The sequence below is a fragment of the Camelus bactrianus genome, chromosome 4 (genome assembly GCF_048773025.1).
Source record: "Camelus bactrianus isolate YW-2024 breed Bactrian camel chromosome 4, ASM4877302v1, whole genome shotgun sequence".
In the NCBI taxonomy this organism is placed as follows: domain Eukaryota; kingdom Metazoa; phylum Chordata; class Mammalia; order Artiodactyla; family Camelidae; genus Camelus; species Camelus bactrianus.
Window position 1 is genome coordinate 92,147,339 of NC_133542.1, and position 16,505 is coordinate 92,163,843.

Here is a 16,505-nt window from a genome sequence, read left to right on the forward strand (position 1 = left end):
TATTTGTTCCTTTTTCCAGGATTTGTATTTGTGTCTTAATCCACTCTCCTTTTTGAGGCTTTTTGCCTCTATACTGACAATTTTACAGAATCACGTTAAATTTAAAATGTTGTTTACCATTAGGATGTTGCAGTGATCTTTAAGTTATGACACTAAATATGAATACGGACTTTTCTGAAAAATAAAATGGTTGATGGTTCATTTATTATAATGCAGCAATCATCAACAGCAAGATATTTTCTTAGATTGTTGAATATGAATATATATTCTTATGAATGAGAAAATTATTACAAGATAGCAATTATGAAACTCAGAAAACTTTGCATTTATCTCCCTTTTCAAATCATTTGATTTGCTCTGTGATGGGTATAAAAACAACTACCCGGGTAAAACTTTCAGTTGTCGAATCATTACTTAATTCTTCGGATTCAGTAGTTATTGCAAGTGTGAGAAGCCTGGTTTTTTTTATTTTTGTTTTTGTTTTGCTTTGGTGTTTTATGACATATATTGTAAATGCTGCGTAATTCACACTAAATATTAAAGGATATGGTTTATAGTAGTATTTATGGTGGAACTTTTCCTGTATTGGGGGGAAAAATCAGCATTTGTCAGGATAAGGGCAGCAGGCAAGAAGAGAAATAGCGCAGATACCATCATGAACCAGAATTAGATTATGTTAACATCTGGGTAAATGCCATCCTCCGATTATCAGCATCAAATGCCTTTTAGTTTTCTTGTGATCACTCTCATTTTTAACCAATTTTAAACTCAATTTTGCAATTTAACAAAGTAGACAAGCATGAAATGGATTTTTCATAGTAGAGTGATGCTCTTGGTGAATAATAATGTTGTGTGATGGTGTCTCTTCTCTAAATTTGTTATAACTTCTGGACTGTGTAACCTCTGCTTTGTGGTGACAGACGTATGTATCTTGTTCTTCCTGTGCTCATAACTCTTGTTTCCTCAGCCCCTCCGTGTTAGGTGCGGCTGAAGAACTGACCTTCGGCCAATAGAAAATGGGTGTAAGTGATGTTACCTCTGCATTAGGGTAACAGGGTTTTTTTTGTTATTCAGAACATTTGTAGTAGATTTTTCTTTTTTGCTATTGTAGTCAGAGGTGAGGACATCCCGGCTCCTAATATTTTTTTAAATTGAATTTCCTGTTTGCCAGAGTAGCCTTTTTCTCACTTCTTTTTCAGTCTGTCTTCTGTGTGATGACAGAGATAGTACTAATCGGAATGAGAAGGAGTCCAGTACCTTCCTGGGCTGGGCTCTCAGGTTGCATCTGCTTGAGAAAAAAAGTTCATGAACTCGTACCTGGCTCTCTCTCACCCTCCCCCATGCCTGCCGGGGACTCTGCTGGTTATTACCCTGCCCTCAGGTCTCAGCTGTGGGTCTGGGCTTCAAGTTCTTATCCCACACAGACAAACAGAAGGTCCTAAGAATCCAAGATTCAGTTTGGCATGTGGGGTTTAGGAAGAGGTAGGAAGCTCTGCTTAGGTTTATCATGAAAATCTTTAAAACTCACTTTACCAGAGCTAGATCTTGCAATAATGAGATAATTTGATTTTGAAAATAACATGCCATTATATTTTCAAGACTGACTATTGTTCCTTGCATATATCAACACTGTCAACACTGGCGGGGACAGTATTTGGACGGCCCTGGACCTCTCTTGCTGATTTTCTATCTCAGTCTAATGCAACTGCCTCAATGAGGTGAGTGGCAATAATGGGGAAGGATGACGGTCATTTAGATCATCGTGGTAGGTGGTGGGTCTGGTGGCTGCATATGCTACTGCTGGACACATGCCAAACAAATGAGAAGATGAGGTTATTTTTTGTCTTGTTTTGTTTTGTTTGTTTTCCTAGTTGGAGTCATCAGATCCTAGAGCTGGAAGAGCAGTTACAGGTTTACAGGTAGCTAGGATGGTTAGCTTTAGGTGTCAGCTTGTGAGGCTGTAATGCTCAGTGTACAATCAGACACAAATCTAGGTGTTGCTGTAAAGGTAGCTGTCAATTTAATTAACATCTACATTCAATCAACTTCAAGTATAGGACGTTACCCTTGATAATGAGGGTGGAGCTCATGCACTCAGTTGAAAGACCTTAAAAGTAAACCTGGAGTTTCCATGAAGAAGAAGACATTCTGTCTCAAGATTGCAATGTCAGCTTCTGCCTTGGCCTGAGACTCCAGCCTGCTGGCCTGTCCTCCAGATCCCAGACTTGCTGGACCCCACAAGTGCTTAAGCCAATTGCTTAAAATAAATCTCTTTTTGTCTGTCCATCCATCCATCTGTCTAGATACTCTACCTATGGATCTACCTGTCTGTGTCTGTCTGTCTACTTGCCTGTTATCTAATGTCTGTCTGTCCATCTGCCTGCCTGTCTATCACCTATCACTAGATCCTTCTCTTACTGGCTTGATTTCCTGTGGAGAACCCTGATTAATACTCCTGTCTAGTCTGGTTTCTCATCCAGTGCAGAAATTTATTTTACATTTCTGACAGAGATCCTCCATTTACTTTTTCACTTATGGAAACACATTTCTTCTTGAGGTAGCTTTTTGCCTAGTGTTGATTGAATTATTTCAGTATTCTGTATTTTAAGCTTTATAGTAAAGCTTTATACTAAAATCATTAATTCACTCTCCTGTGATCTTTAAAATTTATTTAAATATATTTAGGGTTTCTTTTTTGTTTGTTAGATTTTATGATGTCTGTTGGACATATTAGCACAGCCCTCACTGTAGTAGGCAGTGTATTACAGTTCCATGTAAAGACATTTTCTTCTTAATATGTAATGTCTTTGTGGGTAAGGGCTACAGACTGTACCCTCCAGGTGATTATCCTTGTGCTTTCCACAGATACTCAGAATCACTGATGAATTTGATGTCAGTCTTGGGATCAGCAAAATATGATCACTTAGTATTACTCTTACCTGTTTGTCCTCTCTTTTCTTTCTACTGCCTTGGCAGTCACCTTGACTTCAAGTTAGAATCCCTTTCAAAAGCCCAAACCCTCCCCCAAACCATTTAATCCATCTCTCTAGGACTGGGCCCAGGGATGAGGGTTTTTTGGAGAGCTCCTCAGATGACCCTAGTCCTGAGGCTGCTCTGGAATAACATAGACGGTCCTCCTTCCACTCCCCGGGAGCCATTTGTCATGCCTCCTTGTCTCTTTCCCAAAGGAAATGTTGTATTTATAACTCAAATTAATATGATTGTTTCTCTAGAACCTGCACCATGCAGTTTGACTTCCTCTGGGGCTCATATTCACTGATCAGAACCTTCATTAAATGCTGCATTCTCAGCATGTGGCTTCTGGGAGCCTTTTGGAGATTATTAGCTGCTCAACTGAGATGCAGAATTTATGAGATAAAAGCTTTGTTTTTAGAGAATCGACTTTTGGTTAGTTTATTTGCAAGTGATACTCAGAGTAATTGCCATTGGCTGCTCTGACTTATGACTGATTCCCTATTACAGTTTAATAAACTTAAAAACAATTTTTTCCTCTCCTAAATTAATAAGAGCCTGAAATTATTGAAAAATGAAAACATAAGCTTTGAAATCTGAAACACTGTGGATTGATTTCTGGTTCTATCAGTGGGCCATTTAGGAAGAGCTGTGTTAGCTGGGAGAGATTTGCATTCCTTTTCTGTAAAAGGGGTCAATGTTATAGCATTATCTGGCAGGAATAGTGAAAATGATGAATACCATTGTAAAGGGTTTAGCACACAATCTGGCATTTAGAAAGTGTCTGTTAAACTGTGTACATCCTTATAACATACACCGATTTAAAGTGGCCACACCTCCTCTACCTCGATATCCAACATACTATGCTACAACAGGTTTGTGCTGATAGCTGAAGTTTCAGTAAGGTAAGAATTTATATTGTGCTGTTTTGGAAGGTAGACCCATCTCAAAGGGCACATTCACTGTAAGCATCTAGTCTGCAGAACCCATTCAACACTTCCTGGCTGATTTAGGTGCAGAGTCTTTGGTTGTGGCCCCACTCCTGACAGTGATGGTAAATCTGGCAGAGACTGGTGCTCAGACTGGGTATCGAACGAGTTTCATAAAAACCTAGTTGTGAATGTCATGTGAGGCAGGTCCCATCTTGTTCCCAACCTGCTGTACTTGCAGATTAGAATCAAAGTCCACAACATCACATGGCATGGATTGAGGGAGAGTTAGGCAGAAGGGAAAAAAGTGTTTTAAGCTGGAATCACTAAGAAAACAAATGAAGGCATGGGTTCCCCATCTCCTATTATCTGACATATAGGTGTGATGGGGACTAGGGCATTTTGCTTGATCCCCAAATTGGATCTATGTTCCCGAAGAAGAATTTTTTATCCCTATGAGTTTCATTTTCTTTCCTTTCTTTCTTGAGAGGTGGGGAAGGAATTAGAGTATAAAAAAATCAACTTTGTCCATGGGGGGATATTCAGATGACTTTGACTCCCAGAAGTCAGGAATCGGGAGCCAGCTGATTACAGGTGTTGTCTAAGAAAAGCACTCGGGGTCCTGAGGGGTGCACATGCCTGGAAGAATGTCACTATTTCTGTTGGAGTATTTTTCTTGGATCAGTTCATTCTATTTGGAGAATGGCAGCCCAAGTTTCCAGCAACCCAGAATAAGCTTTTGGAGACTTACACTTTCTCTTCCACTTGGTTTCCTCACTTGAAAAAAAATGAGTTAATAAAACCCACATCTTAAACTTGCTGAATGTCTTATGTAAAACATTGTGTGGCTTGGCATAGAAATCGCCCTGAATGTAATGGTAGCTATTGCATCCCAGACACCATCACACAGAGGCTGAATAGCTGGGGTATATCTTAAAGCATATTATAATATTAATAATAGATTTTATTCCTAAATAACTCCTAGCACATTTATCATTTCATCAAAAGCCCAACATGCTTCCTTTATAAATGTGTCCTTACAAAACTGCTAAGGGTCAAAATCATATAAAATAACACTTACACAGAGAAGCCCAGTTCCTGTCCTGTCCCCAGTTACCAGTAGAGATAACTATTTTTTTTATAGTTCTAGGAATTTTATTATGCTTCCAGTTCTTTTAGGCAAATGCAAACAATTATATCTATATATTCTTAAGTACACCCTTCTTATATAAAAAATAATATACTGTGTACTGTGTCTGTTAAGGTTTTTGATAACTTTTGATGCTGTTTTCACTGGGAGTGAAGTGAAGAGGGAGTAGAAAGCCAGAGATTTTCCCTCTTTCCTACTGACCCACTCCCTTATTTAATTTTCTAGCATGGCTGTGCTCTGTATTCCTTATGTTCATGTCCTTGTATTCTCCCTTACCAACCTTGGTACAAGTTGTGATCACACCTCCATTCCAGTGCCTAACACAATGCAGGGCACATAGAAGGAAGTGGTGATCATAATAATTGTTAAATGAGTGAAAAATTAAGCATCTCGGGCCTGAGAGGTAGGTTTGGGTGGTATATCACAGTTCTCCTGCCAAAGCATCCTGCCCTGTTGCAAATTAAAGCTTCTTAAGAATTTCCATAGCTCTTTGGGGATAGGGTTTAGTGTGTCAGTGAAGTATTAAAAATGTATTTTTTTCTTGCAGTGAGACAGTTTTAGTTGCTCGTAATTGTGCTACGCACTCAGCCCATTTCCAAATATATTAAAAAATGATTCATGATGAGTTAGGCAAAGCACATTATGCAAATTACATACCTAAAGTATAGCTTAACTCCAAAGCCTTAGTTCTTCTTGCACTTTAAATATTAATCATTTGGTTCAAACTTCTGATTTTAGGTCAAAACAACTGGAATAAAAGTATTGATTATCCAGTATTCAATTGTATCCTAATGCATTTCTAAGTAGCTGGAAATTTAAAAAAGTAGTTGAGCAAAGATAGTGGGTTATTTTATGGAATCGGATGCAGAGTCTATGATGATAGCTAATAGAATTTCCATTAAAGAGAAACTGAGCTGAAATTTAATCACTTGATCAAAATTATAATTGCCCATTTAGAGTTTGAAATATGGAAATTGAATGATGGTAACATGCATTTAGATTTCCACACCCATTTCTGTGCAAAGATAAAGCTTGAGAGTTTTGTAACACACATCCTGTATGGGTAAGTAACTTCTCTGTGGTGAAAGCATGATGGGGTTTTATGTGAAGTTTTACCAAGTTCTTTCTAAGAAGTTGTTCCTACTCATGGGGTGAGAATAGATCTAAGCAGACTTTATGGTGCTATATTCCTACTCAATACAATGTTTCAAATCCTGTATTTAAATGATGGGTGTATTTTGTGTATTGGGTTACTATGAGGCAACCTCAGAAGGTCAAGTAGCTTGTGAAATTATGAAAACCCCAGCAGCTAAATTTATCGTATCATTACTTTAATCCTTACAAGAAAAAGACTAATGAAATGGTAGTTGCTGGGATTTATTTTCAAAGACACACAAAAAAGAAGGCAGCATTTCTGACACATGAAGATTGTTGATGGACTTCTGTTATTTAGGATCTCGTGAAATAACCAGCCAGGTATCTTGCATCTCATCGCAGGTTTGACCAACGCACATGCCATTAGTTAGCTTGTTCACATCTAAGAAATATAAATGAATTGGATAATTTTTTACTTTCATGTGACTTACAACTAGTAGACAAGTAAGTCCTGGAGATCAAACGCACAGTGTAGTGAACATAGGCAATGAAATTGTGCTATAATCATCAAACTTGTCAAGAGACTAGATCTTAATTATTTCCACCACAGCAAAGAAATGATAATTACATGATGTGATAGAGGTGCTGATTATTGCCACAATGGCAATGACATTACAATATATAAATGCATTGAATCAACACATGGAACATATTAAATTTACCGTTATTTGTCAAATATTTCAAAAAATAAAGATGTTGCCAACTACAAAAAAATTTAAGAAAAATTAAAAAATTTTCATGTAAAATGATATCCTAAGATTTTCATAAGTAATACCACTGGATTCAATGTATTTCTAATTGTAAATGAAACTATAGCCCTGAAAGCAAGAGAAATTCATATAATTCCTACTAGACTCTTTATTTTGCAGTTGGTTCAAGTGCTTGTTTGGTTGTTTTAACATATGTAGAGCATTTAAATGTGTCTACAACTCACCATTATGTTCAGTTCAATCTGACATTTAAAATAAGATAAATACAAATATATACTTCAAATCACAAACAATTAAATGTAGCACAGTAAATAAGTGAAATGCCAATGGTTTGAAAATAAAATGTGGTCGATGGGTCATTGTTACTGGAATCAGGATTCCTGACCAAGATGTGTGATCTTAAACAAAATACCTTCCATTTTTTGTGGGGGTTGAGGGAGGGCTCAAGCTTCCCCCTGTAAAATGAAATAACAGATTAAAACAGCATATGTAGCTATAGATACGGATGTTTGTCTGTCTGTTTCCTCAAATACCAAAGCAGAGATTTCTTCTGAACTAGAATATGTCAACATATAGGATTTCTGTTTCATCTTTATTAACTATGCAAGCATTATGGTCCCTCCATATTGTGGTTTGCACTGTGAGCCTAGAGCTAACAGGTGCCAGGAAAGCAGGCCTGGCTCCCTCCATAAATGAGTGCTGGCCTTAGACTGGTTATTGTTCTAGCAGCCTAAAAAAAAAAAGAAAGAGTACTACTTTGATTTTTTATTTGATTCCCCACCTCTAATTATGCATGGCCACCTTTACCAAGATCACTCATCAGGACAGATGATGCAGTGGGCACTGTGTGATCCTACAACGCCCAATAGGACACCAATGTTTGTATAACACAAATCCGGTTTTACACAGGAGAAGCTCAACAAACAAACAAAAAACCTCTTTTCATTTTAAATATATCTTCAAGAGCTATGAAATAGAGTAAGTCGGTCAAATGAGTTTTAAAATATCTTCCACCCAGTTTCAAGGATTTTTTTTTAAAGTTTCATAAAGTTCTTTGGCCTGCTATGCTTTATCTATTGACTGATTTTATATGACCCCATAAGCCTTAAGTTGACATGTGAACTATAGAGCCTTACTCTCATCAGCACACTCACTGGGGAAGCTTGCCAATTTTCTTTTGTGCCTGGAGTCCACGTCACAGGTTATTGTGTTGTTTTTCATTAAATAGAGAAACGCATCTCTTCCAAAATGCTGGTATGTTGTGCAGAAAAGTAGAATCAGCTACCTTCATAAATGTTCTGGTGTCTCATGTTTCCTCCAAGATTGTTTAAAATCATTTTTGTTTATTGATTTAATCTGTTTTTTTTTTTTTAACTCTAAGCTTGAATAGGATCATTACCTTTTCAGGTGTTATTTGAGGAAGAAAAAAATAGTAAAAATCAGAGTGAGAACATTGTTTCATTCTGGTGTGTGTGTGTGTGTGTGTGTGTGTGTGTGTGTCTGTGTGTGTGTCTGTGTGTGTTTGGAAGTAAATAGATGTTACCAACCCTGTGATCATCACTTGTCTGTCTGTTCCTTGAAAATAGAACCTTTTCAATATTCTTGTTCATAAGTCAGGTATTTTCAGAGAAAAGATCAAATGGAACAGAGAGAAATCATTTTGAAATTCATATGTAATCCTGATCCATCTAATGTGGAGTTCAGCAACCCAGCAGCACTCTTCCCTTCAACCTGGCCATCAGTAGGAAAGCACTTCTTGTCAGACTACAGAGAAAATCTTTCTAACCCCAGGATCCTGCGAGGTCCTCTTGTCTTTAGTGAGTCAGAGAACTGGTATGATGTATTTGTTTGATTTGGGATAGAGTTGTGATTTTTGTTGCTGCATTCGTTCGTATGGTGCTTATTCTCTGGAAAACATGTTCTTCAACCAGTCTATGAAACTCATAATGGTTTTAAATAAGCTCCTTGGAGGCTTTTACTTCAAAGAGCATCACATAGGGTAAATAAAAATACTCTATTCTTCATATAGAATCATTTCACAGTGTTTTTCTAACAGTGAAGCATTTGGGAAGAGCCATATGATATCCCTGGGCCACTGTCCTTGTTACGAACCACCCCTATGTGCAAAATACCTGGGGCCTCAGGCTGCAGTCAGCTGCCTGGTGATAGTGCGGGACACCAGAAGGCAGCTGTTGCCCTTTCTAGCTTAGCCTGCTCACGGGGATCCATCAGCACAAAGGCAAGTCCGTGACCCAGCTGGGGACTAAGCCCATGACTAGGTTTCAACCTCTGTTCAATGATCAACATCACAAAATAGTTTATTGAAGTACTAAAAAACAAACAAAATCAATATTTTAACCAGTTTGAGTGGAGACAACACTGGTGTCATATTTGCTTAAGACATGGACCATTGCATCCAGACTCTTGGGCCTTCATTTATTGTTTGTAGCAAGAAGGGGGTGCATTTAAATTCAGCTCTCACAGTTCCTTGTCATCCTCTCCTGTCATTATGAGCAGGTGTATTTCTTTTCCCCAGCCACGTTCACAAAGGATTGAAATGAAAAACAGTAGTGCCATGTTATGCCTATGTGATCATCACAATAGTGCGAGATGAATAGAGCTTCTCCCACTTGATCAGAGGGAGAACTGTGTGTTCTTTAAGCAGCTGATTTTTAAGCATTGTACTTGATTAATGTTCCTGAATTGATCCTTTTGGTGCCTGGCTAAAAATAGGGTGCTTATATACCTGAGAGAATCTCACCAGTCCAACAGCTCCTACAAATGTGAAGCTTTCCATTTTTATATGGAGAATGTCTGTCTTGGACCTTTGTTTTTTCCATCCCCACAGTGGATCATTTGCACCCTTCCTGGAAATACCATCTCACTTGGCAGCTTTTCATTAAATGAGAGATTACATTTGTCAGTGTTCTCAGAGAAAGCTGTATTTATATTTATCAGGGGCTGCTTTATACATTACGAGGTCCCTGCGGTACTGGGAAGGCCATGGAGAGCTGTCAGCCCTCTGCACCTCTTGCCTGCTGAATCCAAACAGCTCAGAACCGGCGCTGGCCCAGCCTAGAACCCAGGCATCGCAGAGAAGCTCGTCCCTTTTGTAAGGGTCTCAGGTTGTGATTTATTACTAGCTGAAAACCCGGGGAATATAAAAAGAAAAAAAAATATTTATTTGTCATTGTTAGATGAATTTTCATGTGAAGATGCTTGTCACTATATTTTCACATTTAATCTCTATGCATTTATTTGTCTTGGGCAAATTCAGCACTTACTTCTTTATGGGTTAAAGAGGGGCTATTTCATAATGCTGAGATTCAGTCCACATTTGCTTGTTTTGCTGATGACTTCTGCTTTGCTTTTTGTTACAAATTCTGCTGATCAGCCATGGGAAAGTTGCATCCAAGTTCAAGTTATCATATGTATTTGAGAGAATCACACAGTTCTACTTTGTTTTCTCTATGTTATGATATCAAAAGTCAGTTTTTTGACAGAAGTTTTCTCCTATAAAATTTCCACAAGTACATTGAACAAAGGTTGTATGTTCTTTAGACATTATAAAATATTCAGTATGGTCCTTTAAAATATTGTAAAGTGATAGGTTCAAAAAGCCTACAAATAATAAATGCTGAAGGGGGTGTGGAGAAGAGGGAATCTTCCCACACTGCTGGTGGGAATGTGAATCAGTGCAGCCATTATAGAGAACACTATGGAGGTTCCTTAAAAACTAAACATGGAGTTACCATATGATCCAGCAATCCCACTCCTGGACATGTATCCAGAAAAGACGAAGACTCTAATTTGAAAAGATACATACACCCCAGTATTCATAGCAGCACTATTTACAATAGCCAAGACATGGAAGCAACCTAAATGTACATCAACAGATGACTGGATAAAGAAGCTGTGGTATATATATATATATATATATATATATATATATATATATACACATACATACATACATACATACATATATATATATATATACATACATATATACAATGGAATACTACGCAGCCACAAGAAAGAATGAAATAATGCCATTTGTATCAACATGGGTGGACCTAGAATTTATGATACTAAGTGAAGTAAGTCTGACAGAGAAAGACAAATACGTGATATCAATGATACATGGAATCTAAAATATGATACAAATGCTCTTACTTGCAAAACAGAAACAGATTCACAGACATAGAAAACAAACTTATGGCTACCAAATGGGAAAGGGGGTGGGGGAGGGATAAATTAGGAGTTTGGAATTAACAGATACAAACTACTGTATATAAAATAGATAAACAACAAATTCGTACTGTATAGCACAGGGAACAATATTCAATATCTTGTAATAAAACATAATGGAAAAAATATGGAAAAGAATATAAGAATATATATGTGTATATAAGAATATATATGTGTACACATATGTATTTGAATCACTTTGCTGTATACCAGAAACACAACATTGTAAATCAACCATACTTCAAGTAAAAACAAAAAAGGAAAGAAAGACAGGATTTCTGACTGGCATTGCCCCTATAACCAGAGTTTAGGTGAGTCACTAGAATCTCTAGATTATGATGTCCACAATTTGCACAATGAGAAGAGCTTATTTAATTTTTGGAATGATTTAAAGTGATAATAGAGAGTCAAAAGAACATTTGGCACATACCTTGCCTTTAATAAAATTAGTGGAAATCGTAATTGGATACCATCATTGCCACATACTTCTAAAGAGAAGAGAAACCAAGAACTTGATTCTAAAAAACAAAAAAACCAAGATCTTGCCCCTCAGTCGAGGCAACTTTTAAGCTATTTTTACCTCCTTTTCTATTGTTCTAGTGGTGGCTGAACTAATTCCTGACAAGGTTGATGTATGAATTTCTTTTGTTTTTTTTTTGAACTTTTTGTTTATTTTCAGATAGACTAAAAGAGAGCAACAGTAAAATGAAATTATGAGGAAAGGAGGGGAACTTTGGAGTTTTTTGGAGCAGAGGGACACTATATAATTTATTTCTGTGATTCAGAGCCAAAACAGTATCTGGCTCATAGTTTGTAGTAAAATTTTCTTAAACTGAAAACAGACCAAAATTCATGATGCCTTTCCTTTAATAGCTAGAGTGGTTTAAAATGTGTTATTTTGTAGACGGTGGAAAAACTTGAGGAATTACTGTTGATTATCAAATACCCAACTGCTCTAAATAACTTGTATTTGTTCTGCTACTTTTAAATTGCACAGGAAGGAAACCAGTATTCAGAGAAATAATTTTTAAATGAAACAAAACAAAACAAAAAAAAGCACAGGACTCATCTGAAAGTTGACACACTTCCCATAATATTCACTACAGGGATGGGCAATTATTTGAGCGGGCATCATGGATACTAGAAAGTACAATATAATGTTGGTCAAATACATATCATAATGATAATTAGTATAATACTGGTATTTCTGGACTTAATCCATGGTTGTGTATCAGGCGCTGTTCAGTACGTTTACATGTATAATATTATTTATGAATACTGCAATAAAGAACATGTATTATTTTCAATTGAAAATGAGGAAACTGAAGCACGTAGGGGTTTGGTAATGGGCCCGAAGTTATTCTGCTCTTATGTGGAAGAACTAGAATTTGGAGTTACTGGAGTCAGACTAGTTACCTTTGTGTTAATCATGTACTGGCTGCACTTTGACCTTTTCTAAGACACACTTTGTAACAATCATAAAATTCTACTCCTAGAAGCTCTTAAACCCTTAAGTGGGGTATTTGAATGAGAAGCTTGGGTGATGTCTAATGATGAATATGTATCTATATTCTCCCATCCTCCCACTTAACGTAGCTTACATCAAAATGCTCATTACAGAAACTGCTTTCCTCTATTAATCTCCCCATTTATTAAACGTGTTACTTTAGCTTATATCTAGATAGTTTATGTCTGAAGTTCATCATTTAAAAAATAACGTGATTCTCATCTTTGCAGTGTCATTGGTAGAACAAGAAACGTTTAAGTATATAATGTTTACCTGACTAGGTGATACAGTAGAAGTCTCAGTGTTGATGATAATAAGATTAGTACTTTATGAGAAGATGTAAAGGTTTTTCAAGAAAGATATTCTAAAATGAGCAAGGTATTTGTGCTGGGTTCTATCTAGCAGTGTGGTTTATCAAGCAAGATATCTCATAAAGGAAAAACCAATCCATGTGGAGTGAGAAAACCTAGTCTCCTGTCTTGGCTTTCACATGACCTTGGAAAGGTCTCTTAACAGGTTATGAAGCTGCACACTGTGGAAGGAGTGTGGTCCTGGCAAATCTCCTGGCACCCCCACTCTCTCTCCTCTCCCTGTCTTCATTACCCTTCATGAAGCTGACTTAAAAAAAAAGCTTTATTAAAGTATAATTAATATAAGAAAAACTACACGTATTTACTTGGGGGACTTTGGTCTGTTCTGAAACCTACTAAATAATGTACTCTTTAGGGCATTTACCTGGGAAAATCCCCTTAAACCACCTACCCAGATATTCTGTTTGACTTCCTCTCTCCATCCAAATTCCCATCTTAAATAACACCTTTTCATGGGAAGAGCTCGCTGACTACCCTATGTAAACCTGACTCAGCCTCCAACCTTATTGGCTTCTTAACAATTATTATCTGAAATTATCATATGCATCGCTTTGTTTACATGCTGTTGCCTGTTTATCCCTGATAGAATGATGACTCTATGAAAGCACAGATCTTGTCTGCCTTTTTTAATGCATTATATCCTAAGACAAAGTAGATTCTCAATAAATATAGGTTGAATGGAAGAAAAAATAGCTATCCAATCATGCTGAGACAGTTACTATGAGGAGAAAGAAGATAGCAAATGTGAATGCATCTCCTGAACTGTAAAGTACATGATGAATTTGTATTAGTAGTTAGGTCTTAACACTTTCATGTGACTTGCCCAATGTTATAAGAGGGATTATGGAAAACTAGAATCTGAACGCAGACAGTCTGAGTCAAAGACCTGTAATTGCAGTCATTTGCTACCGTTCATGTGCAACTACAGAAGCTGGGCAAGACAGTGTGGCCAACTACCTCAAAGACAATAACTCTTTCATCATTAGCTCAGAGAGATGTCAGCTTATCACAACTTTCAGTGTAGTCCATCATGAGCTGGGAAACTCTGTAACTTATTTTAAGAACTTGGTTTAGAACATTTGACTTCTTGTTGTCTTTGGATTGCCAAAGACTGGTTGGGATCATCACAGTGAGTAATTCGTCACTCTTTACCTTCATTTACCATGACTGAGGATATTCAAGGAAGGGCTCATTGGTGAAGAGAGCAGAAGGGAGCTAGCTGCATGAAGCCTACAACTTTCAACTCACTTTTTCATGACCTGAGAAATGTGGCTGTACTGAGTCAGATTTCAGTATTAAAACATATTTGCCTGGAGTGAACTCTCTTGGGATTTAATTCACAGCTGTTAGAAAGAAAAAGTCTTAAGAGAAGCCATATGTGCTTATTTTATAATTGTTTCAGGCACTGCTTGAAAAAATTCAGGTTTTTCTAACCTTAAAATATTTTTTATATAACTGGCTTATATGGGTCCCAGTGCTAGAGCCTTTTTCATGATATAAGCAGGGCATTGACTATGATTTTTTCCTTTTCTCCTGTCAATATCATTTTATGTCATTCAGTTGTTTACACCATTCTTCTGGAGTGTTGGATAGGTATTTCTTTTAGACCTGGAGGAAACATATTTTGGTTTCTTCATCAATTGCTTTATAAAGTTTGCCAGAGAGGTATAGCTCTAAATTACTGATATTCTATCTGGAAAAATAATTTAGTTAACCACTAAAATTTCAAAGGTTTACCTTTTGTCAAATAGGGTAACTAATGAAATGGTAAGAACTGCACAGTAAGAAAATCCTGTACTAGCCTTGCTCACATTTTAAGAGGGGTGTGGATGAAGTAGAAAAAGCAGAATGTCAAGAGAACATCTTACAGCATTAAGGAAACAAGACACTTAACCTAGGAAAGGAGCTTACAAAAGACTCATTATTGCTCTCAAATACTGGAAGAGACATATATTGAAGACTCATAGGCACATGAAATGCTAACAGCACCTTCTCTGAACCACTCTTTGGTGAGCAAGTGTTGTGTTAGTGGGTAAGTTTTCCATGAGTAGAAACAGTAAAATGTGAGGTAGAAGACTGCTTACGGAAGATGTCGTAGGTAAGAACTGATTTTTCAGATTGCCAAAACACACTTTAGAATTTTTTCAAGTTCCATGTGTTTGAGGAATAAATAGGATCTGAGCCCTAGATGTCAGAAGACCTGAGATGTAGAACTAATTCTCATGGACCTCTGAGGGTCATTTGCCATATCACTTAAGCACAATTTTATTATGTTCAGTAATGTCCAACCTTTACGTTCAGCTAAGCCCTCAGATGGGGTTGTACTTTTGAGCACTCTTTCTTGAAAATTTTAAGTCTTCCTCGATTACCTGGGACCAGCCAAGGCTGTGACAGTGTCTGGCATGTTTCCCCAAACCATTGCCAAGACCTATGTGAGCCCCACCTTCCAGTCCAATTCAGGATGCTCTCTGAATGCTAGCTCCATGCAGGAGGTTGATGAGATGCCCCAGTAAGCTCCACACTTGGCACACATACAGTGTCTAAGGGTCCCATCTTTGAGTCCAGGTTTTGCAAGTCGATTGTTCCCGCTGACCGGCATGGCATTTCTTTCCACAGAGTGCATGAGATTGGGCTTTCTGAATGGTGCTAACATGCTGATCCTGAGTAATCTTCACTCATGTTAGACATAGGATGAGTTCAGGACTACCAGTGCTCCACTGTTAAATGCTGGATAGAAGCCCTGTGTGTAGTTTCATGTGTAAGTTCTCATTCATCTGTGTGCAGACCTTGATGAAGCCTCCAGTGTGTAGTAACTGAGAGCTGTGGGACTAGCCACAGGCAGCCTTTACTCTGTGTGTGCCCTAACACTGGCACTCATGGTGGCCACCCAGCCCCCCATGCATTCTCTGTGATGCATTCTCTGATGGTGGCAGAAACTAGTTCTTCCAAGGACTTGCATGACTTTTGCTCCTAAAAGAAACTGAGACCTTTCATTTGATGTCTTCTTTGCATCCAGTCAATGGAGTGACGCTGTGCTTTCCCAGGTCAGTCTTTAGCCACGCTGGGTAAAGAACAGGAATTCCTTGTATGAATGGAACCACCTGTTACTCTGCCCATGGGCTCTTTGTCTGTCCTTTCATGACTGGTTTTGTGTGGAAAGCAGAAGTATGGTCAATATTGAAATAAATTACCTTCTAAGAAAGAAGTGGTCAAGACTTAAAGAGGTCATGAGAATGCATTATTGGGAAATGTGTTTGTTTTTTTTTTTTAATGTTTACACCATATAAAATTCTGAATGGTAAATTGAGCATGACCATAAAATGAATTATGGTTTAGATTTTTCTGCTTAATCCGGAAAACACTTGCATTCGTGGGTATTGTCAATAATGCAGAGTAATAACCTTTGAGACAGTCAATGGGTCAATGGAAGTCAGTATTCATGGGTAGCATAATGGAGAA

The 16,505-nt window shown here is 37.5% G+C and overlaps 1 long non-coding RNA gene across 6 annotated transcripts in view; it reads left to right on the forward strand.

Annotated features, from left to right (window-relative positions):
• LOC141577554 (uncharacterized) overlaps positions 1–16,505 on the forward strand; it is a 732,371-nt gene that overhangs the window by 500,866 nt on the left and 215,000 nt on the right. The window lies entirely within an intron of this gene.